The sequence below is a fragment of the Macaca thibetana genome, chromosome 6 (assembly GCF_024542745.1).
Source record: "Macaca thibetana thibetana isolate TM-01 chromosome 6, ASM2454274v1, whole genome shotgun sequence".
Lineage (NCBI taxonomy): Eukaryota > Metazoa > Chordata > Mammalia > Primates > Cercopithecidae > Macaca > Macaca thibetana.
The window spans coordinates 41,951,581-41,974,290 of record NC_065583.1 but is presented as its reverse complement, the minus strand read 5'-3'; positions in this window follow the sequence as shown (position 1 = coordinate 41,974,290).

Here is a 22,710-nt window from a genome sequence, read left to right as displayed (position 1 = left end):
TACATTTTTTTTGTAGAGACTGGGTCTCCCTATGTTGCCCAGGCAGGTCTGGAACTCCTGACCTCGGGTAATCTTCTCACCTTAGCCTCCAAAATTGCTGAGATTACATGTGTGAGCCACCGCACCCAGCCAGTCCAGCCTCTTGACTCAGTGGTGGAGGTGGTTGGCCTTGGCAGGTCTTCCACACTGCCAAGCCCCTCATGCTCCTCAAAGCTTAGTTCCCTTACCGGTCACGTCTCTCTCTACTAAGTTCCTCTGGCTCTCACTCTCTCTCTGCCTGCCCATAATTCCATCGATCCATGTCTCTTTTTCTGTTTCTGCCTCTCCCTAAATACACGTAACTCTCCCCTACCATAAGAACACCCTTCCATTCCCACCCACACATCCAGCCCAGCTCAACTCATCACCAGCATGCACTCTCACCTGGGTGCACACAGGCAAGGAGGCATACAGAGGCAAAGTGATGGAGAGACACAATCACACACACACTCACACTTGAGTGCACATGGGCACGAGGACAGCCACCCATCCAACACACACACAAGTGCACACACAGCACAAATAGGCATGAACAGGTGCATACAGATGCACCTGGTGACAAACACAAGGACGTTGGGGCATATTGTATATGCAAGAGTCCACAGGCATATATACTCTCCCCCCACCACAGGCACACATGGGTCAGGCACAGACAGGTACACACAGGCACAGAAACACAAGGGCACACAAGCACATCTGCACAGTAAGACACAGGCACACACATACACACACGTAGGCACACACAAGCTCTCGCCCCCACCCCCCTCAGAGAGCTGGCTGCCCGCCAAGAGCGGAGCTTTCTGCTGGGTGTGCACAACCTTTCACAGGCTCTAATTGAGTCGAGGGTGATTTATAACATGGCAGCTCCCCTGCCCGCGTGGGCTGCCCCCTCCTGCTGCAGCCCTGGCTAGTCTTCGACCACCCCCTCTGCCCCCCTACCCCCCATAAAGCATCACATGCACAGGCCCCTTTGAGGGAGAAGGGGGCATTTTCTTCCTTGCCACCAGCTCCTGTCTTCATTCTTGCCTTTCTCCTGGGCTAGACACCGGACTCCAAGAAGTTATGCCTCAACCCACCCACCTCACCATCGCCATCAAACTCAGTGTTACTCAGCCCAGCCATTGGGAGACCAATCTAACTAACCTGCCTGATTAGAGACAGCCAGGACCCTGACTGCAGATCCCACGTGCTTCCTGAGCTGCAGCAGGAGAAGCTGGATTTGGACACGAGAAGCGACTTGCCCAGTAAGCTGGGGCTGCAGGATGGGCGCTGATTAGCAGGGCATAGGAAAGCCTCCATTCAGGGCCATGCGGGAGGAGAAGGCCACCAATAACCTTGTTTCCTGCCCCTCCATCATTTTGGGTAACTGAGCTGTGACCCTCCATCCCAGCTGTCCCCATGGCTAGTGTGGCTGGGCCTGTGATTAACTGCATTAATTAGGCTCTGAGGTTTGGCTCATAAAGTCCCCTTATCCACCTAAGAAGGAGTGACAGTGAGGACTTTTGTCCTAGTGGGAGGGGTGTGTGCATCCTGACCCCTCACTTCTGACCGTAACATGGACCATCAACTCTAGCCATGGCCCATGAACTCAGCCTAAGAGCTATTTCATCCTCCCAGAAGCATCTTGTGTTGGATGCTGATGCTGTTAACCCATTTGATGGTGAAGACAACCAAGGCCCAGAGAGGCCAAGCCCTAGAGACTGATCCCACAGGAGTCCCATCTGCCCTCAGGACCCCTGCTGCACATGGGGCTGCTTTTTGGAGCAGGAAAGGCTAGATGTCCCTGTTCCCAGAGTTGGTTTTTTTGTTTGTTTTGTTTGGTTTTGTTTGGTTTGGTTTGGTTTTTGAGATGGAGTTTCACTCTTGTTGCCCAGGCTGGAGTGCAATGGTACAATCTCGGCTCACTGCAACCTCTGCCTCCCAGGTTCAAGCGATTCTCCTGCCTCAGCCTCCCAAATAGCTGGGATGACAGGCATGCGCTACTACACCGTGCTAATTTTGTATTTTTAATAGAGATGGGGTTTCACCATGTTGGCCATGGTGATCCACCTGTCTTGGCCTCCCAAAGTGCTGGGGTTACAGGCGTGAGCCACTGCACCTGACCCAGAGTTGGGTTTAGATTACAGAATGAGGAACTCAGATTAGATTTAAGAGGGGTTGGGCATGATGGCTCATGCCTATAATCCCAGTACTTTGGGAGGCCAGCCTGGGCAACATGGGGAAATCCCATCTCTACAAAAACATTTAAAAAATAAGCTGGGTGGGGTGTTGCATATCTGTAGTCCTGGCTACTTGGGAGGCTTAGGTTGTAGGATCACTTGAGCCCAGGAGTTCAAGACCAGCCTGGGCAACATGGTGAAACCCCATCTCTAAAATTAAAAAATTAGCAGAGTGTGGTGGCTCACACCTGTAATCTCAGCACTTTGGGAGGTTGGACAGATCGCTTGAGCTCAGAAGTTTGAGACCAGCCTGCGCAACATGGTGAGACCTTATCTCTACTAAAAATACAAAAAAATAACCGGGGCGTGGTGGTGCATGTCTGTGGTCCTAGCTACTTGGGAGGCTGAGGTGGGAGGATTGCTTGATCCCAGGAGGTGGAGGCTGCAGTGAGCTGAGATCATACCACTGCACTCCAGCGTGGGTGATAGAGTGAGACCCTGCTTCAAATAAAAAAAAAATAATAAAATAAGTTAAAAAAAATTAGCCAGTATGGTGGCACCCACCTGTAATCCCAACTACTTGGGAGGCTGAGGTTGGGGGATCACTTGAACCTGGAAAGTTGAAGCTGCAGTGAGCTGTGATTGCATCACTGCACTCCAGCTTGGGTGACCCCGTCTCAAAAAAACAAAAAAAAGAGGGACCTCCTTAGCAGCAGAGTTTGATTGGGAGCCAAGGGGTGTGTGTGTGTGTGTGTGTGTGTGTGCAGTGGAGAGGGTCTGGGCTGCCCCCAAGGGAATCCACATGATAATGGCAGCTAACATTTAGTGCTTGCTTATTGAGTCGCAGACAGTCCCGTAGGGGAGGAGCTGAACCCCATTCTATAGACGAATAAAACTGAAATTCTGACAATTTAAGCCATCTGCCCCAGCCTCATGGATTTGAGGCAGCACCACTCACGCCCCTTCCCACTGTCATGTCCTGGGTAGGTAGATGGATCCTCTGGGGTCTGTATTCCAGCCACACCACCCCATCTCTGCTGTGGGTCAACCCAGTCGTGGGCTCTAGCTCAAATACACTTGAACATGTGTGAGTGTGGGTGTGAAATGGGTGGCTGAGAGGGTATATAGGGTGTGTCCCAGAGATGCTAGTGGGGAGGGGATTTGTGCTTGGATGTGTGTGTGTCCCAGCATGCCTGGGTGTTTGTGTGCATGGGTATCTTTGGGACGTCATAGGTTTGTGCTGGTCTCTATATTGTTGCATGTTTGTGTTTGTAGCTCTGCCTGCATCATTCTGTGTCCCTCTCTGCACAGCTTGTGTGATGTGTGTATGTTCCTGGGAGCTTCCTCTCTATTTGTCTCTCTCTGTGTGTGTCTTTGACATGTCTGTGTCTGTCCTGCTTCTGGGTGTGTTTCTGTGTGAGCATCTCCGCGGCCCTGTTGGGTATGTGTGCGTGTGCATGAGGCTCCGTGCCTGTTTCCGAAAGACACTCTAGGTGCCACAGTGTGTGATGCTGTGACTGTGTCTCTGTATCCGTGTGTGACTGTGAGACTGTAACTGTTCTGTGTGTATGCGACACACCGTGTGCATGACTAAATGGTGCTGTCTGTGTGACTGTTTCAGGATCTGGACTAGTGTCGGCACAGAACTTAAGCGGACTCCAACAAATCTCAGTAATTAGGAAATAAAATATTTTCGTATACTTAAAAAATACACAACGCAAAAAAATGATGAAGATAGACTATTAAAGACAGGTTCAGTGTATGCGCCTGTCAGTGTGGCTGTGTCTGTGCCTCCGCGAGTGTCCCCGTGGCTGCCGCCCGCCCTCCCGCGCTCCGCCAGGTGAGCGCAGCCCCCAACCCCCGGTCACGCTGCTCTGGGCTGAGCCTCCGTAATTTCCGAGTCGGCGGCGGCTTTGTGTGCACCGGTCGCGGTCTGGGGGCGGGGAGGGAAGGGAGGGTTATTTCTCCCCCCTCTTCCTTTTTATTGGGTCATTAACAACGGCCCGGACTGCCGCTGCGCCCCCACTTTCATGTCTGCCGCTCCTCCCGCCATTATCTGCCTCCGCCGCGCGGCGTAATTCGATGCCAATCAGGTTCGGGGCGCAGAGGCAGCCGGATCAAAGCCCGGGCCGCGGCTCTGGAGGGAGTGGGGTTGGGGAGCGGGCTGCGCTCCCCTGGGGTTGGGGCACCCACCAGGGATCCCGCTCAAGCATTTAGGGTCAGACTGGGGAGTCCTTGCCCAACCCGTGCGGGGTTCAGAGGGTTGCCTGGGGTGATCAGGTGGTCAGTGGCTGGGCTGCGCGGTTCAGCCGGGCACAGGGTCCCTTGGGGGTAGTTTCGTGGAGGGAGCGGCGTTTAGGTGGAGATTCTAGGTGGAGGGACCAGCTTGGGTACAGGCCGGGAGGCAGGACTCAGCAAAGCGCCCTAGGAATAGGGAAGAACCCAGCTGGTGGGATTCTTCTGGCTGGGAGACTGTGTTGTCTTCCAAGGGTTAGGAGCAATGGAGGGACTTGAGAGGGGGCGGGCAGAATCATGGCTGGCCTTCGGGATCCTTTATCTGGTGATGTCCTCTGTCCGCTAGAGGCTATGCCCTGACTCAGTTTCCTCCGCTGGGAAATGGGGAAGCTATTAGCTTCCCCCACTCTTCCACAAGGGATAGTGAGGTGATGAAGGTGATAAAACCACCCAAAACAAGCACAACTCAAATTTCTTGAGCACTTCCTAATTGCAGGTCAGGCCCCAGTCTCCATTCATGTTTTTACAGACGAAGAAACAGAGGCACAGAGAGGGAAAGTGACCTGCTCAAGGTCCAGGGTAGTGAGGGGCATGGCTGGGATTGGAATCAGGCCCATAGATTGTATGAAGCGGGTTATCTCCTGGGAGGCCCCCTAGCCAAGCCATCTGCCCTTCTCCCACCCCTCCTGGGCTCTAGGATGGGGGTAAAGGGTTTAGAGCTGCCTCTGTGAGAAGCTAGTGGAGCCACAGAGTGGGCTGGGTGGGCAGTGGGTCTAGAATCATCCTCCTCACACTCACAGCCATCTCCACTGCTTACAGCAATTGGGCAAATCACCTGCCACCACCACCCCAACCCTGGTCTTCGCCTGCATCTGTAAAAGGGGGTTCACAAGCTTCTTCAGCTTGTCCCTTAAGAGTCAGTGAGAACGCAGCAAAGCGTGTTTTGAGCATCAGATGTAGTGTGGATGGGTGTTTTTATCACCATCAACCAAAGACTCAAGGGGGGTAGTGTCTGCCAGGCAGTCCCTGAAGGGAATGGAAAGCCCCCTTCTTCCCCCAAATAAAATGCCGGTGTTAGTCCCAATGATTTTGGAAAGAGTTGTTCCCCCGTCCCCACCCTTAAGAGGGAGAGAAAGAGATTTTCTCTTCCAAACAGTGCTGGGTCTTCACAACTCTAAATATCTCCAACCCTAGAATGTTCTGAGCAAACCAACGTATACATAATATATGCTTCTGTTCTTAACTAAAAGGAGGCCTCCAGACCTTGAGGACAGCAGCCAGCAAGGACTCTCACCTCTGTCCTCTCCCCAGCATACCCTAGTTCTGGGGCCTGACAAGTCGACAAGTCGGGGTTGTGGGCTGAGGAGAGTGGAGGAGTGCAGGTCCCTCACCAGCCCCTGGTGTCTTACAAATGCTTTCTTGAGGCTGAGCATGGTGACTCATGTCCGTTGTCTTAGCACTTTAGGAGGCCAAGGTGGGAGGATAGATTAAGCCTAGGAGATAGAGGCTGCAGTGAGCTAGGATTGTGCCACTGCACTCCAGCCAGGGCAACTGAGTGAGACTCTGTTTCAAAAACAAAACAAAACGAAACACAACACCCAAATGGTTTCTTGAGTACCAACTTGGGTTGGGTTAGTCTGCCCTGCACTGGGGAGACAGGTGTAGTAGGCCACAGATAGATGTAGGAGTGCCTTGTCTGCTGGGAGAGGCCAGTGTAGTGTGCTTTCTGCACGGGGTGGTGATCTGTGCTCACAAGGGCGAAGCTTCTAGTGGGCCCGGGAGCACCCTTTCTTTCTGAAGAGACAAGTGAGCTGGATAGAGCAAGATAAATGGAAGTTTGCCAGTTGAGAGCTGGGGACGGGAAGTACATTTCAGGAATGTTTGAAGCCCAGAGACCTGAAAGAATAGTGCACAGTGAGGTGTTTCTGGAGGTGGGGAGAAGGGCAGGGGGTTGGGCTGTAAAGTGCTGCGGACCATGCAGGCAGCAAGGGCAGGGCCTCGAAAGATCTTGAAAGTAATCCTGAGGGTGCTGGAGAGCCAGGGCAGCTTCAGGGCAGGAAGTTACCTTCCTTCAGCCTCCTCACTTGTGTGGTGTGGGCACAAACCATCCTCCCTGCAGGGTTGGCTGGAAGGTAAATTAGAGACTGGAAAAGGAGGCACTTATGCCTTTTACTACCCTGCTCCCAGCATCCAGGAACTAGAGGTTGGGGAGTGAGGCCAGAGTGAGGAGGCAGGGTTTGGGGACTTTGTATCCACTGTTCTCCACGCGCAGGGAGACAGGCCAGGGATTCCATGCTTCCTCCCAGACCTGGCCTGGGCTGCCAGACAGAGGTGGCCATGATTAGCAGCTCCAGTTGACCTGGGCATGTGGCTTGGGCAGTGTCTCCCACTGGGGGAATGGGATCTTGGTTCTGGCTCCAAGGTCAGGAAAGCTGCCTTTGCCCAGGGCCCCCTTCTTGCCGCTGGCGGGAGGTTCTGCCGGGCCCAGCCTCAGTCCTCACCACGTTCTTCTTGCTGGATTGGCAGGGGCCTTCGTAAGTGGATTCTCCTCCAGCTCGCATTCCATGCTCCAGGTAGCACTGAAGGGGAGACCTAGGGGTGGTGCAGGTCACAGAGCTGGGGGCTGAAATCTCTGCCCTGGTCTGATTCTACATTTCCTATCTTCCTGAAGGAGGCCCATGGCCTCCCCCGTTCTCCGTCTCTCCTGGGGAGTCCCTGCCTGTCTGGAGCTGGGTGCCTGTGTGTGTTGGAAAGGGAGGATTGGCTGCACCGCACACCGCAGATCCCAGCTGCCTCTGGACGCTGAAAAATCCAATTTTCTTCCTAATTGCCACCGCCCGCGCGCTCTCTCTCCACTCACAGCCTACTTCTGCTTGGCGGCGCCTCGTTTCCCCCACATTCTCCCTGCTCCTGCCTCCTGCTGCCCACCACAGGGGCGGATGCTGCCCCCCCTCGTGGTCACCCGTGTGGGGACGCACCATATATCATGTCTGCAGCCAGGAGGGGCCCAGGAGCTGGCTGGCCCCTGCCCTGGGCTCCCTGACGAAATCGTCCTTTTCTGCGGCGGATGACAGGTTGTGGGAACAACAGCTTGAATTACGGAAAGAAGTTTCCCCACTGAGTTAATCTGCAGTGGCTGGAGGTGACCTTCTGGAGACGGCGATTAATCACGGGCCGTGGCGGGCGCCGCGCCACGCCGGGCCCTTTGGGGGAATACTAATTCCACTACAAGATAAATCATAATTTGACAATAATCATCTGCCCTAATCACTCCAATTCTTCCGTTTAATTATTTGTATACACCGTGCTTCTTCAGTGAAGACCCTGTGTGCCCATGGGTGGGGAGAGGACGGCCGCCTGGGCACAGGCCCCTCTCTGGCCCCTCAAGCCTGTCAGCCCTGCTGGCATGCCTGGGGAGGCCTGACTTGGAACTGATAGGGAGAGTGTTGGAGCTCAGAGTTTTCATAGGGTAACTGGGGAAACTGAGGCTCAGAAAAAGGCCAGGGCTTGCCCAAGGTCACATGATAAGCTTGGGGTGAGCCAGGCTGAGGACAAAGGCCTTCGATGTTTAGGCCCAGGTTGTAGCCCACTGCCCAGAATGCCTCATTTCTCTTGCCCTACTCCCTGACCTTCGGTCCTCAATCTCCTGTGATGCCTGGTCCCACCCTCCATCTGCCAGTATGGACAGGGTTGCTGACTGCTTCTATTCCCCCTACCCCAGCCCTGGGCCTGGCCATGCACTCAGGACATGAGGATCAGGCATTGTAGGCATCTGAGCAGGCATTGCCTGAACCTTCTTACCAGGTGCTGTGTGACCTCTGGTAGCTGATGGAACCTCTCCGAGTCTGTAGCCTTTACCTGCAATTGGGTTGATCTCTCTGTCTCCCAGGGTGGTGGAGACTTTGCCTGGTGCCAGATCCACAGGTGTGTTCCCGGGGTGACCCACAGGTGTGCTCACAGATGCCTGCCATTGCCCCTTCTTGTTCTGTCAGGGTCCAGCCACTGGAGTCCTGCATTTCCTACCTCCACTTCCTCTCCCAAATCTGGCTCCTGGTGCCACCATGCTCAGCCCCTGGGTTGTGCTGCCAGGAGAGTCCCAGGATTCTAGCTCTGCCCCTGATCCTCCCTTGGATGGGCTGGCTGGCTCTGCTGCTGATTCTGGCTCCCTGAGCAGGAATCAGAATGACTCAGTGGCTTTCTTCTTCCAGGCAGGCTCCTGGCACCCTATGGAGGAGGGTAGTGGCAAATGGGGTATAATGAGAGCTGCTAGATCCAGGGTGCACCCTGCATAGGGCTTGTGGTCTGCCTTTGTGGCAATATGAGGAGCAATGGCTCTCCCAAACAACCCACAAGCCTGTTGGGTGTGTGCTGATGGTGCTACAGCCAATAGAGAATGATATACTGATGACAATGAAAATAACGAAAACAGCAATGAATGCTCATTCCCAACAGCAGCCTGCCCTGGGGATCTCCTGCTCCCGAGGTCAATGTTAGGCTGATGGAGGAAATGTAGCCCTTCCCTGGTGGTCTAGTGGTTAGGATAATAAAAATAAATACGCAAATAAATAAAAGGGAAATACAGCCCTTATCCTCAAGATGCCCTCGTCTCAGGGAAGATCTGTGAGAGAAGAAAGACTCGGGGCAAATACAAACCACAGCATTGCCCGTCAACATCTTGGAGTCCCTGCTGCGTGCCAGGCCTGGTGCTCAGTTTTTTGCCTGATCCACATCATTGAGTCCTCACGACCACTTGTGAGTAAGATGTGATGTCAGCCCATTTTACAGATGGGAAAATCAAGTCACAGAGAGGCGAAGTCACTTGCTCAATGTCACTATGCTTGTGAGCACAAGGTTGGGATTTGAACTCAGCCTTCTCCTCTATTCTTTCCCGTCTCCCAGAAATCGTTTAATCAGTGTTGTAGAATTTCTGGCCAGAGGATCTGGACAAAGCTGAATCAGTCTGTTCACCTGTCAGGGTTTCCATGCTTCTGGCTGTAAAAGGGGCTTTGCACAGTTGTGAAGCGGGGATGTGAAAGAGCAGCCGGTCCCTGCCTCAGCCTTATATGCCTGTAAGTCCCTCACGGGGTCTTCTTTCTGTCCTTTCTGCTGTAGTTCCCCTTCACTCCTCCATGGACACCTGATTCCCTTATTCCCTGTACTTGGCTAGATCAGCACCCTCTAACCTCTGCTCTTGCATGACCATTGCTTGGAGGAAGAGATGTGTGTGCGACAGGCAGTGTTCTGTAGCCTAGTGGCCTCCATCTGGTGCTGTTTCCTGACAGTGCTCAGGGAGATCATCCATGGCTTAGGACCAGTGGCGACACTGTTGACTTTGTGAGATATGTTTTGGTCAGGAACCCCTGGCTGTCTGCAGCCCTCACCCTGCCTGCCTTTTAAGGTGAGTTTCCAATACCAGGCAGAGCTCTGGAAGGCAGCTGTCCAGGAGTACCTCATCCCAACCATGAGGACCTGAGGAGGGTCATTTAGCCTTTCTGAGCCTCTGTTTCCATATCTGCAAATGAAGGATAATAATAATGCTTGACACATAGTAAGCATTCAATAATTTTTCTTTCTTTTTTTTTTTTTTTTTTTTTTTTTTTTGAGATGGAGTCTCGCTCTGTCACCAGGCTGGAGTGCACTGGCATAATCTCGGCTCACCATAACCTCCGCCTCCTGGGTTCAAGTGAGTCTCCTGCCTCACCCTCCCGAGTAGCTAGGACTATAGGTGTGCACCACCATGCCCAGCTAATTTTTGGATTTTTAGTAGAGGCAGGGTTTCACCATGTTTGGTCGGGCTGGTCTTGAACTCCTGACCTCAGGTGATCCACCTGCCTTGGCCTCCCAAGGTGCTGGGATTACAGGCATGAGCCACCACGCCCAGTCCTTCATTTGTTTTTTCTTAAGACAAGGTCTTGCTCTGTTGCCCAGGCTGGAGTGCAGTGGCACAATCATAGCTCACTGTAGCCTCAAACTTGGACTCAAACAATCCTCCCACCTCAGCCTCTTGACTAGCTAGGACTACAGGTGTGCACCACCATGCCTAAGTAAAGAAATGTTATGCATAGACTCTGGTATCCCCTATGTTGCCCCTGCTGAGCACTCAATAATTGTTGCCTATTATTAGTTGAAGTACCAGACTGCTTGTTGAGGTCACAGAGGGGTCAACCAATTGTCATCCTCCTCTAGCTTGGCCCTAGATTGCCTTTTTTAGGGTGTCCAAGAGGAGAGGGGCATCTCCCCTGCAGATAGCACTCCACTCGGAAAGGCTACTGGTCAGACCCCTCCCAGCAGAGCCAGCCCCCTTTCCTGCCAGGGGGATGGCAGGACAGGAGGCCCGGCTGGGGAGGTGGGCAGCAGAGAGGAGAGGCAAAGGTTGGCCGAGTGGGGAGAGATGGCCTGGGGGGAGAGCAGCGGAGTCGCTGGGGAGAGAGGGAGGCTGTTGCGCTATAAATACCTTCCAGGTAACAGGACCCATAAATGAAGGGAGGGAATTAGTCACATTCTGCAGCGCCTCAGAGAGAGGACAGAGAGCAATGACCTGAATCCACGGAAGGGAAAAAATTAGGCTAACCTTGTTGGGTGCGGGGGGAGGTTAGGGGCTGGATGCTGTGCCTCCTCAGTGGGGTACCTGAACAGGCTCTGCTGGGCGGGGCCAGGGAGGAATAACCCTGGGGAGGGTCTGGAAGAAACATCTTGTCTGTTCCCGTGTCCAGATGTGTGAGGTGTGTGGGGCTCTTTCTTTTCTTCTCAAGGATCTCCTGGCCTGCCTCAGAACCTCACACTCGTTCCTCCTGGGAAGTCCTTCCAGGAGTCTAGCTCAGTTGTTCCTCACGTCACTCTGAAGCATGTTTCCATTCACTGTGCTCACTGTCTTTAAGCCCTGGCTCCCCCTGGGGTGCCCACCTTGTCAGGCATCTAGCTCTGGGGTCATTCCCTGGATTCCCAATCAGGCAGAAGATCTTTGCCAGGGAAGACAAGAAGGCCGTGTCCTGCTTCCACTTTGGACTGAAGCCGAGTGGGCCCACTTGTCGCTTGCTGGGATGATGACCATGACCTGTGCTCTAGTCTCCCAGCTCCAGCTTCACTCGTCCTGGACCAGCCCTCACCCTCAGGGTTGCCAGAGCAACAGTCAGGCATGCCCTCCCTTGCTCACACCTTCCCTACTCCTCTCGGAATGGAGGCCAGTCCCCTCGACCTGGCACAGCGAGCCTCCAGGATTGGCCTCCAAGCAGCTTCCTAACCACATTTTCTGCCCTTGCTGTCACACCCAGCTTGCCAGTCTACATTCTCCAGGTCTTTGCACCAGCTGTTCTTTCAGCCTAGTGTTCCTGCCTCTTGCTATGCCTGGCCGACTTGCGTTTTCTCCCAAGACCCAAGCTTGAGTCTAAAATTCTCTCTGCTGCCTCCCCAGTTGAGTCGGGTCCTCCCTCATCTGTGCTTGGGAAATTCTCCGGCAGGGGTAATGTGGGGAAGTCACCAAGATCCAAGTGGGAAGTCCAGCTCTGCCTCACCCTAACTACATGGCCTCTGGTGAATAGATGAGCTCTCCTGTGCCTCAGTTTCCCCATCTGTGGAAAGGAGTTCTCACAGTGCTTCCCAAGGGTTTTACAGTTTAGGCAAGACCCTGCATGAGGAGGGCTGAGCACACAGTCAGCGGGTGGCTGTTGTTGGGGTCACAGTATTGATCACACTGTTTCTGTGTCTGCCTCCCCTGCGGGCTGTGAGATGGGGGGGAAGGGGGGCAATGCGGCGTCCCCGTGTGACTTGTCGCTGCCACAACCGCAGTGGCCAGCTCGCGCCTGGCACTGAGACCGTCGGCAAATGTTTGCTGAATTAATGAGTGGGGGCTGCAGGCAGGGCTTGGGCTGCAGTTCCGCCTGGGCTGCTGCAGCTGGGGCGCGTATGTACATCGTGTGCCCCTGGGAGTGTGAGTGAGGGGCGCCTGTGGGTGGGGGAGCCATATCCATGTCCCAGGGGTCTGGCGGCGCCGTGGGCAGCCTGGCGCGCCCGCTCCCTGGGGTCCCCGCCGAGCGCCTGCCTGGCTGCGGGACCCCGTTGCCAGGAGCAGTCAGGATGCGGCAGCGTCTCCATGGCAACGCGGCATCTCGAGCCTCGCGCCGCCCTCCCCCGGCGCCCCGCAGTGGGCAGGAGGCCGAGCCTGGCAGCCCCTCCCGGCCCAGCAGCCAGCAAGCTGGGCCAGGAGGCCGAAGCCTGATGGGAGGAGCTGAGCAGGGGGCTCCTTATTTTTCTAGGGATAAGGGGCTGACCTGCCTTTACTTCCCCCCTCTTCTCGGGGAGGTAGATAATAGAGGTTGTTCTCTGTCTATGAGCAGCACCCTCCACACCGGCCAGGAAAGCAGGAATAGGTTCTGGTCAGGGCAGGAGACCCTCACTGGCGAAGGGACATTTCTGATCTAAGTCCTGGCTGTGAAAATGGCGCTGTTGTGAGAGGCACTGAGGCACAGCCAGGGAAGTGCCATACTGTTCCAGGGTTTCAGTGTGACCCCAGTGACTTCCATGACCCACCCGATGTCCACCCATGTCCCCACTTCTCATAGATAATGCCCAGTACCTTCCACGAACCCTTCCAATGCCCCCTCACCCTCTCAGTTGTGCCATATCCCCAGACCCACTCAGTACTTCCCACTGCGCGTTCCGTGACCCTCCCACCCCTGGTTCCCACTCAGTGCTCCTTGCACTCGCTATCTTCCCACTGCCTTCCAGTACTTCCCAGCACACAATGTCTCCAGTTGTTATGCAGTACCCCCAGTGCCTATGCAGTGGTACTTCTGATGTGCACTCAGGGCCCCCATTACCACCAGGAAACCACCCAGCGCCTTCTTTCCAGTTTAGGCTTACCACTTAAATAGCCCCCAGGGACCACCACTGTCCCCAGTACCTGCCCACTGGCCCCTCCGTGCCCTCCTATTAATCGGCCCAGTACCCTGCACATCCACTGTAGTTCCCAGTACCTCTTCATACTTCTGTTCACCTAGTGCTAACCACTACAACCTCGTTCTGCCCAGTATATTCCCACCACGCAGCCCCTTGCCACATTATTTCCAGGTAAATCCTCGTTCGCCCCCTTGCCCACCTTCCACCCTCCAAGTCCAAGCTCCGCCGGGCCGCAGTGCTCACAGCGGCCAGGAGGGGGAGAGCGCGAGTAGTCAGCAGGAGGCCGAAGCGCGGGGCGCGGCTGGGGAGAGGGTCGAGGGTGGCATCCAAGGCCCTCTTCTTACAGGGACTGAATCCGAGCCCAGGGTGTGGCTGCGTTCCGGGGGCGTTCCTCCCGGAGTGACTGCACCCCTGCCCCGCATCTTCTGCAAACCCCTCCGGGTCCGCCACCGCCGCCGTCGTGGCTTTGGCTCTGAGAAGGGGCGCGCGCCCTCTGGTGGCTGCTGAGCAGTGCAGCTTCCTAGGCTGATGGGGAGAGGACGCCGCTCTGGCCCGGGGTGGTGCGTTCGTTCCCTCTCTCTTCCCCTGTCCTCCTTTATTGGGCCTGTCCTCAAGCTGGCGGCGATGGGGTGACGGCAAGCCAGGCCCCTCTGTGGGGTCTGGATAGAGAGCCTGGGGTCTGGACGAAGGGAGAACCTTGGGTAGGGAGGTGTGGAACCAGGGCCTGGGGAGAGGGACCGTGGAGCACAATGGTGGTGGGGTGGATCACTGAGTCCACAGATGAAGGACTCACAGATGGATCTGAACTCAGGAAGTCTACAATCTGAGCTGTGATTTGTTGTGCTGTTTGTAGAAGGGGGCGATACAGGGTTGGGGGCAGTAGGGTGAGGCCTCCCTTCCAGGCCTGGCAGTTCTATCTGGCCCTAAGCCCTTCATGGGATTCTTGTTGATGGACCTACCCTTGGATGACTGTTTCTGCCTCTGCCCGTCTACCAGTGCCTAGCCTTCTTTGCACCTGCCTGGGCCTGTTTCTCAGTCTTCAGCAGTCCTGGAAGGGTGGGAGGCACCCTTTCCCCCTCCCACAATACGGGGCTTCCTCTCTTCTGTGTATGGGGGAAATGGATAGAGCTAGAGCAGAAGGGACTCAGGTTAGACTCTTGCAGTCTGTCCTGAGTTTAGATGACCTTGGCCTGTAGGACCCTCCAGGGTTAGATCTGTGATTTTGTGCCCATTCAGCAAGCCCCACCTCGATGGATTAGTGAGTAAGTTCCCTCAGACTTAAAGGTCCTTAGAAATGCCTCCTCCATCGTCCCCATTGCCTGGCTGGGGAAACTGAGACACCCAGCAGGTTAAGAATTGTTCTAGGGCAAATAGAAGGGAAGGTGTCAGGATAGTAAGGTGATAAAGAGCACTGGCTGGCCTGGGTTTGAGTTTGAGCAAGTCCCTTCCATCTTTCTTTCTTTCTTCCTTTTTTTTAAAGACAGAGTCCCACTCTATTGCCCAGGCTGGAGTGCAGTGTCACGATCTCAGATCACTGCAACCTCTGCCTCCCGGATTCAAGGGATTCTTATGCCTCAGTCTCCCAAGTAGCTGGGATTACAGGCATGCACCATCATGCCCAGCTACTTTTTGTATTTTTAGTAGAGACGTGGTTTCCCCATGTTGGCCAGGCTGGTCTCGAACTCCTGACCTCAAGTGATCTGCCCGCCCTGGCCTCCCAAAGTGCTGGGATTACAGATGTGAGACACTGCGCCTGGCCCCTCTGTCTTTGTAAGCCTCAGTTTTCTCATTTATAAAATGAAGATAAAAACTCTACCTACTTCCCAGGAGAGTTGTGAAGATGGAGTCACATGAGGATGATATTGGAAAGAATAATAACAATGATTGGAGCTGTTAATAATGTTAACTGAGCAGTCACTTTGTGCCAGGTACTGTGCAAAGTGATTCAGCACATGCAATCCAAGAGGATATATACCAGTTTGATAGGGGTAAGGCTCCTGCTCAGAGGCTGTCAGTGATGACCATCTCAGAGACAGGGTGACAAAGCCCCTACCAAGTCTAGTGCCTGACCCCAGGGCACCAGGATGAGTTCCAGAGTCCTCTGTCTGAGCTAGGGCTGGAGGCAGAGAGAGGGACAAGAAGACCGTGAGCTGTCCCCTGTGCAGTGCTCCCCTGTCCCCTGGGCCTGGCTCAGATATCCGGCCCCCCCGGGGAGGGCAAAGGGGGCTGGTTGATGGAGGAAGCATGTGTCCCGGCCTGGGCAGCTGAACCTGGGAGCCTTGCCCCGGAACCTGGAACCTTTCCTGCAAAGGGAATATCCTAGAGCAGGAAGGAAGGAAGTGGGGAGGGGGAGGAAGAGGAGGGAGAAAGGATAGGACAGGTCCCAGCTGTGAGAGAGTTCTCTCCTGGACCGGCCAATAAAAGAGGACCTCTGGACTCCAGGCCGAGAGGCCAGTGGGCTGGTCACCCTGGCTGCGGTTTAGATGTGTGTGGTGGGGGAGAGGAGGGCAAAAAAAGAGAGTGTGACCCACTCGCTGCTCTCTGTTTCCTCATCTGTGTAACAGGTATAAGAACACCTCCCTTGGCCATGCGTGGTGGCTCATGCTTGTAATCCCAGCACTTTGGGAGGCCGAGATTGGTGGATCACCTGAGGTCAGGAGTTCGAGATCAGCCTGACCAACATGGAGAAAACCCCTCTCTACTAAAAATACAAAATTAGCCAGGTGTGGTGGAACATGCCTGTAATCCCAGCTACTTGGGAGGCTGAGGCAGGAGAATTGCTTGAACCTGGGAGGCGGAGGTTGGGGTGAGCCGAGATCAAGCCATTGCACTCCAGCCTGGGCAACAAGAGCAAAACTCCATCTAAAACAAACAAACAAACAAACAAAAAACACCTCCCTCCTGGGCTGGATGGGAGTAAAAAAGTGAGATCAGGGATGCAAAGAGCCAGTCAGGCCTGCAACATGGTGGGTGCATCATGCCACTCAGTCCCTCTACCATGGACTAACTGCCTGATCTGTAAGACAAGACAGTAGCTCATGTAAAGTCCAGGCTCCCACAGCCTGTGAACTCAAGCGTTCAGTCAACATTATTGAGCACCTACTATGTGTTGGGGTCCGGGGCTATTACCTTGAACAGGAGCCAGTCCCTGCCCTCATGGAATTCTGTCATCGGTGGGGGCAGGGGAAGATGAGTCACCAGGCAGTGGTGTTGGAGAAGCACAGGGCCTGTGACCCAGCCTGGCGGGTTGGGGAAGGCTTCCTGAAGGAGGTGATACTCACGCCAGGACCCGGAGGGAGTGTGCATAGTCCGAAGAAGCAGCATGGTGGGAAGAGGGATACAGGCAGAGGGAAGAACAGGCCCAAGAGCCTATGACCCAGGGCGAGCAGGGCTATGGCTGCAGCAGAGCAGGTGGCGGCAGGGGTAGGGGGAGAGGAGGCCAGGCCTCGGGCCTCAGGAATAAGGCTGTGGGTTTTTTCCTGAGAGCAATGGGGTGGCAGAGAAGCTTCTAGACAGGGGTGGTATGGTCAGAGTGTGATAAGTCCCAGTGGAAGGCACTCAGGGCCTCCATGTGACCCGCTACCTCTATGCCCTCATCTCTCCCAGCTCCTCTGTGGGGGGCAGCCAGGCTGTAGCACTTATGGCTCCTCAGGCTTCCCATCTCCCTTCGTTATAAAGGCTTCTCCCCTGCCTGAACTGCCCTCCTGCACTGACCCTCACCCATGGGCAGGGGACTGTGGTGGCTTGAGTCCTCATCTGTCCAGCACTTCCCCAGCCCTTCAGGACATGCCTTTGTTCCCTAAGGGTGAAGTGAGTCACAGATGCCCCACCTCCACCTCCTACCTGGCCATGGGTGGCTTTGTGACCCAGGCTGGGTCAGTCACTGCACTTCGGACTCAAGACACTGATGGGGGTTGGGGGAGGCAGTGCCCTGAGTTGAGCCAGCCACAGTCCTCCTTGGAAGTTTCCATCTGGCTTGCGGTGAGGATGGAGGCAGAGCAGCTTCATGGATGTGGGGTCACACACGGCCCCATGCTCACCAGGGCCTGCTTAGCTTAATGCTCTGCTGTAGCTGTCTTGAAACGTCTCATAATTTCATCTTTGAACTTGTGTTTTGTAGGTGGGGTCCAGTGGGACAGGGGAGCATGCGGTGCACAGAGGAGAGGGTAAAACCTGGGTGTCATGAGGGCCGGCTGGGGCTCTCGTGTGCACGCAGTGCTTGTGATGCCTGTGAGCACAGGATTCTGATGACCCCACCACATGTAGGGGCTCAGCAAGACTCAAAGTGAGTGTAAGGTAAGCATGCTATGTCTACAGCTGAGTAAGGGGAAACTCTGACAGCCCTTAGGGACCTCGCCGTCCATTTCAACCAGAGCTTGCCAGATGCAAGAAGAAGGCAATGGTGTGCTAAGAAACATGAGCAGGGCCTGGCATGGTGCCTCACACCTGTAATCCCAGCACTTTGGGGAGCCGAGGCAGGCGGATCGCCTGAGGTCAGGAGTTCGAGACCAGCTGGCCAACATGGTGAAACCCCATCTCTACTAAAATACAAAAATTAGCTGGGCATGGTGGCAGGCAGCCTATAATCCCAGCTGCTCAGGAGGCTGAGGCAGGAGAATTGCTTGAACTGGGGAGTTGGAGGTTACAGTGAGCTGAGTTTGCGCCACTACAGTCTAAAAAAAAAAAAAAAAAGAAAAGAAACAAGAACGGCGCAGGAAACCTGCCATAGCCTTCTTCCTCGTGTTATTTCGCTGGATAAGCCAACCGCTGACACTGATCATGATGAGCTAGGACAGGGACAGATCAGGCAACCTATAGTTCTTTCCTTTCAGCCCCTCCTCACACATCGTAAGCTAAAAGCAGAGCATGTTGAGAGAATGTGCATAAGTCAAGAAAATAAAAGAAATGAAAACAGTTGAGTAAGTTTTGTGCCCTTTCCCACCATTTGAGGTAAGAATGAAATACACATGTGTGCACAAGGTACAGAATACAAATTATACAATTTCGATGATTCTGCATATGAGTTAAACATCCTTATATTTGCATTTAAAACTGACATTGCACAATATAAAGATGAATAGTAAAATTCATGCTAGTCATTTAGATTTTTCATTTTTTTTACTTAAGATGATATTTAACAAATACAAACTCATGACAAATCAAGAGGCAGACCAACAGAAAAGAAGCAAAGCTTTATATATCTGTAGGTGTAGATATATAGACACAGTTTTATATTTTAGCGCCTTTATTGTTAGGCATCTTCCTTCTGCTTTTTGGACAAGAAGCTCCACATTTTCATTTTGTGCTGGGTCCCATGTTGTGACTGGCCCGGGTGGCAGAGTCTCTATTTTAGGGTGAGGAATTGCGAGCTTGGGGACCTGGGGCTGCCCCACCCCTGGGCACTCCCGCTAGGGTGGAGCCACTGTGGCGGGTGAGGCCCTGAATGGCCTGAGCGAAGGAGTGCAGGCAGGAAGCAGGCCTGCTTTCCTTTTTTTTGAGACGGAGTCTTGCTCTGTCGCCCAGGCTGGAGTGCAGTGGTGCGATCTCGGCTCACTGCAAGCTCCGCCTCCCGGGTTCACGCCATTCTCCTGCCTCAGCCTCCCGAGTAGCCAGGACTACAGGCGCCCACCACCACGCCCGGCTAATTTTTTGTATTTTTAGTAGAGACGGGGTTTCATCGTGTTAGCCAGGATGGTCTCGATCTCCTGACTTCGTGATCCGCCTGCCTCGGCCTCCCAAAGTGCTGGGATTACAGGCGTGAGCCACCACGCCTCTATAACATTCCTCCCAGATGGTGGAAGGTCTGGCTGTCCCTGGAGTCTGGCTTTCTCCCTGGTGTACCACAGGCTATTTAGGGTCCGGAGCAGTGTAAAACATCTGAGGAAATCAGTTCTCTCAGACTTCAAGATGCTGTTGCCCCTGGCCTTGGTGGGCATCTTCACTGATCACTAGGCTGCCATCCAAGGACCGTGGTCCATCCCCTTCCAAGGGCAGGGCATGCAGAGGGGCCTCAGAAACGGTGTTGCGGAACTGGAGATGGGCTTCTGTCTCCTCGCTCCCAGTACCCATCTCCAGCCAGGTGAGGGAGAGGTGGTGGGTTCTCTCCTTGGCTTGCTCTTAGGGGACGGTGAGAGGAGGAACAGAAAGCCCTTGGCAGGGATCAGTTAGCAGCCAGGCCTCCTGTGCGAGGCCCTCTCCCTTGAGGCAGAGGGAGTGGGAGTGGGAGTGGAAGGGCAGCTGGGTGGGAGGAAACAGCGTCCCCAGAGTGGGTCCTTGAAGGTAGCACAGGGGGCATTAGATCCCTCCTCCCACTCTATGACTTTGACTGTAGTCTCAGACCCAGCAGCTCAGCCGAGCTCTCTGAGCCTGTTTCCTTCTTTTTATTGTGGCTAATGACTGCACCTGCCCCAAGGACTGTTGAGAGCATTCTCTGAGCTGATCTTTAAAAAGCATTTAGTGCAGAGCTGGGTGCTAGAGGTCTCGGTTCATGGAGCCCTCCTCCCCTGCTGTGAGGAGGAGGTTGGTGATTCAGTGAGGCCTCCCTCCTCTGTGAGCAGGACACCTTCCATCCCCTCTCCCTCTCCGAGGCCTCCTTATTTCATCTCTCCTCCGTGTCCCCTTCTTTTCTCTCTGCTGTTCCTCTAGCATGCCACACTCATGCCTGGCATAGGGCCTTTGCACTGGCTGTTTCTTTGGTGTGCAGCTCGGGTCTCCTGGATGCTTGATGGCTGACTCTTGATCGTTCCTTGGGTCTTTGTACAAATGTCACCTCCTCTGAGATGGTATGCCTGACTGCTCCAGTTGAAACCCCTCCTCATGCAGCCACTCTGTTACATTTCACTTTTTAATTTTCTGCACAGCAGGTAACAGGTGATAATATTCTTGTTTATTTGTTTGTTCAGTATCTTTCTCCCCTCCCCCCAGGCTGTGAGCTCCAGGTGAGTGGGCATCTTGTCTGTCTTGGTCCCCAAGTCTTCAGTGACTAGCAGCACATAGTAGGTGCACCAGGCAGATACAGGTCCTGTTCTTATGGAGGTCATAGTTTAATGAATGAAGCAGGATTGAAAAAGCAAAGAAATGTTTCGATACATGCTTTTTATTTACGGTAAAGTATATATAACGAAATTTATCATCTTAACCATTTTTAAGTGTACAGTTCAGTGACATTAAATACATTCACACTATTGTGCAACCATCACCACCATCCATCTTTGGAAGTCATTCATCTTGCAAAACTGAAACTCTGAACTCATTAAAACAGTAACTCCCCCCACCTCCTTTCCCAGCACCCTCCATCCCTGCAACCACCTACCTTCCTTTCTTCCTACCTTCCTTCCTTACTTTCTTTTTTCAGATTGGGTCTCGCTTTTGTCACCCAGGCTGGAGTGCAGTGGCACAATCATAGCTCACGCAGCCTTGAATTCCTGGGCTCAAGGGATCCTCCTGCCTCAGCCTCTTGGTAGCTGGGACTACAGGCACACACCACCACACCCTGCTTTTTTTCATTTCTTTTTCTAGAGACAGAGTCTTACTGTGTTGCCCAGGCTGGTCTTGAACTCCTGACCTCAAGCAATTATCCTGTCTTGGCCTCCCATTTTACTTTCTGTCTCTATGAATTTGACTACCCTAGGTACATCATACAAGTGGAATCATACCATATTTGTCCTTCTGTGACTGGCTTATTTCATCAGCATAGTGCCTTTGAGGCTCACTCATATTGTGTATGTCATAATTCTTTCCTTTTTAAGACTGAATAGTACTCCACTGTGTGGATAGGCCACGATGGATCTGCTGATGGGTTCTTGGGTCGCTGCCACTGCTTGGCTGTTGTGAATGATGCTGTTATGAATGTAGGGATATAAGAATGTCTTTGAGTTCCTGTTTCAATTCTTTTGGGAATATATCCAGATGGGGAATTGGTGGATCATATAATTCTATATTTAATTGTTTGAGGAACCACCATACTATTTTCTAGACTGGCTGAACCCTTTTATATTCCTACCAACAATGCACAAGGGACAAGGGTTTCAATGTCTTTTTTTTTTTTGTTTTTTTTGTTTTTTTTTGAGACGGAGTCTCGCTCTGTCGCCCAGGCTGGAGTGCAGTGGCGCGATCTCGGCTCACTGCAAGCTCTGCCTCCCGGGTTCACGCCATTCTCCTGCCTCAGCCTCCCGAGTAGCTGGGACTACAGGCGCCCACAACCGCGCCCGGCTAATTTTTTGTATTTTTAGTAGAGATGGGGTTTCACCGTGGTCTCGATCTCCTGACCTTGTGATCCGCCCGCCTCGGCCTCCCAAAGTGCTGGGATTACAGGCGTGAGCCACCGCGCCCGGCTCAATGTCTTTATATCACCGCTCACTGTAGCCTCGAACTTCTGGACTCAGGTGATCCTCCCGCTTCAACCTCCTAAAGTGAGGGATTGGGCGGGAGCCACAGCACTCGGTCTCATTTTTTGTTTTGGATGTGCATTGTCCTAATGATTAGATTACACATTAGGCAGGAAACATGTTTTTCAGGAATGGAGGGTGGGGAGCCTCTTAGCTTCAGTGGTCTCAAAGGACTCTTTGGGGAGGTGGTATTTGAACTGAGGCCTAAAAGAAGGGAAGGAAGCAGCCAGTGGTGGATCTGGGGTAAGGAGTGGAGATTCAGGGAGAGGGAACAGTAAGTGCAAGGGACCTGAAGTGTGGAGTGAGCACTGTGTATTTTTGCTGGAAAATAGTAAATAATGGGCAGGGGGAATGGGGGAAGAGGTGGTTTAAGAGGTGGGCAGGGCTGGTGGATGCAGGGCTGTGGGCCTTGGAAAGGCTTTTCTTTTCTTGAGATGGAGTCTTACTTTGTCGCCCAGGCTGGAGTGCAGTGGCACGATCTCGGCTCACTGCAGCCTCCGCCTCGCCTCCCGGGTTCAAGCGATTCTCCCGCTTCAGCCTCCTGAGTAGCTGGGATTACAGGCGCCAACCACCGCACCCGGCTAATTTTTGTATTTTTAATAGAGACAGGGGTTTCACCATGTTGGTCAGGCTGGTCTGGAACTCCTGATCTCATGATCCGCCCACCTCGGCCTCCCAAAGTGCCAGGATTACAGGCGTGAGCCACCGCGCCCGGCCCCTGGAAAGGCTTTCTATTTGCAATTTAGAGTAAGCATCGCTTTCCTCGGGGTCCGCAGGGCACAGGGGAGGGACAGGGCCTGATTAGGTAGTGATGTTGCTGTGTCCACCATGGGAGTGCGGTGCTTGTGGATGTGTGCACTTGGGGGCGTGGAGTGTGCGCCTGGACATCGCCAGCAGCCCAGATCATGATTTGACCTCTGTGGAGACCGTGCTGTGCCGCCCCCTCCTGCCTGCAGTGCCATTGGCCGCCCCGGCCAAGGTTGCTTCCGGCGCCC